This window comes from Enhydra lutris, unplaced genomic scaffold (assembly GCF_002288905.1).
Source record: "Enhydra lutris kenyoni isolate GAN:26980312 unplaced genomic scaffold, ASM228890v2 scaffoldscaffold68, whole genome shotgun sequence".
In the NCBI taxonomy this organism is placed as follows: domain Eukaryota; kingdom Metazoa; phylum Chordata; class Mammalia; order Carnivora; family Mustelidae; genus Enhydra; species Enhydra lutris.
The window spans coordinates 9,746,194-9,748,265 of NW_019154152.1; positions in this window are offsets into that span (position 1 = coordinate 9,746,194).

Consider the following 2,072-nt stretch of genomic DNA (forward strand, 5'->3'; position numbering starts at 1 on the left):
ATCTTCAGAATCGATAGAAACAGTCATTAAAGGACAAGAGTGAGCAGTCTAGCATATACTTGAAAACACAAGGGGTCGTTAGATTTCAAAGACAGGGAAGGGATGTGAAGGTTTCTGTCTTGAGGTTTTCAGAAAAACCAGAGGCAAAAAGCACCAAAAGGCAAATTCCTAAAGAATTAGGTGGAGTTTCATAGTAGTGTCTCTGCCACACAAAACTCCTACCCTGGGTGCTACAGTGTGTCATCCACATCCTCCTTTCAGATCTGAAGTTCTCAATCATCTAACTACTGAGAATGTGGCCCCCTTTGTTTCTATTGTCTAATGGACCTTCCTCAGCTGAGGTCAAATCCCCCTCCCAGAGAGCCCCCATAATGCCTGGTTGATGAAGGAGCATAAAGCTTATTGGATTCACCACAATGAGGACAACAATGAAGGGCCACTCCAGCCCCAACACTTCTCGCTGACACTTTTGTTCATATTTCATTACAAATCATTTTCTCCCTCTTTCTTCATTCCCTCTCCCCGGTGCTGATCTTGGGAGCAAAGCCGTTATTAGTTTTCTAATGCTGCTGTGATAAATTACCAGGAATGTAGTGCCTTAAATCAATGTAAATTTATTATCTTGCAGTTCAGTTTGTTAGAAAGCTGATGCATATCTCACTGAGATAAAATCGAGTTTTCAGCTGGTCTGCATCTGTTTCTGGAGACACTAGAGAAGAATGTTTTTTGTTGGTTTTTTTTTGGTTTTTTTTTGTTTTTTTTTTTACCTTTTTCTAGCTTCTATAGGCTACCTACATTCCTTAACTCATGGCTCTCTTTTCCATTTTCAGAGCCAGGAAGGAAGTTTTAAGTCCTACACATATGATATTGCTCCTACTTTGCTTCAAATGAGTAAATGCACCCCAATGTTCATAGCAATATTATCAACCATAGCCAAGTTATAGAAAGAGCCCAAATGCCCATCAGCTGATAAATGGATAAAGGAATAGTGGTACATGTATGCAATGGAATATTACTCAGCCATCAAAAAGAATGAGATTTTTGCCATTTGCAATGAACTGGATGAAGCTAGAATGTAGAATGCTAAGTGAAATATGTCAGTCTGAAAAAGAAAAACATCATATGATTTCACTCATATGTGGAATTTAAGAAACATAACAGATGAACATAGTGGGGGAAAAAAGAAAGAAGTGAACCACAAAGCAGACTATTAACTATAGAAAACAAACTGAGGGTTGCTGGAGCAGAGTTGGAGGGGATAAGTTAAGTGGGTGATGGGGGTTAGGGAGGGCACTTGTGATGAACACGGGTGATGTATGGAAGTGTTGAAGCTGATATCACTCCTGAAGCTGATATCACACTGTGTCCACTGGAATTTACATAAAAATTGTAAAAAAAAAAAAGAATGTGTAAATAATTACACAATTGAGTCATCACATCTTTCTCTGGCTCTGTTTTCTGTTTCTATTGTCTTCCACTTCCAGGGACTCTTGACTCCATTGGCTCTGCTTCAATAGTCCAAGACACTCTCCCTATCATGATCAACCTTAATCCCCTGTGCAAATTTAGTTCTTGTTTGCAATGAAACTGAACATATTCACAAATTCTGAAAATTAGGACGAGGACCTCTTTAAAGGGACATTATTCTGCCTCCAGGCAAATCTCCATCTCAGAATATGCTTTCTAAGAAACCCGACCTGAAAACTTTGCTTAGCCAGGGTGTTTGAAGAGCCTACCAAGAAATCACAATGGCAAAGAAAAACTCAGTGTAAATAGTTACCAAATGTCCAAAGATTATTAACAAAATAAAAAAAAGAACTAACAATATAATAAGAAACTGTATAAAATCGAACTAAAAGTAAACCCTTCAGAGTTTTAAAATACATGTAGTTAGCAGCCTTAAAGAGAGGAGAGAGAGAGAGAATTGCAATCATGAAGAAAGGGATTTTTTTTTTTTTATTAAAAGGATCTCATATGTGATGTATAAGAAACAATGTAGAGGAGCGTAAGGGAAGGGAGAGAAAAGTGAAAGGGAAGTCATCAGAGACGGAGACAAACCATGAGAGACTCTG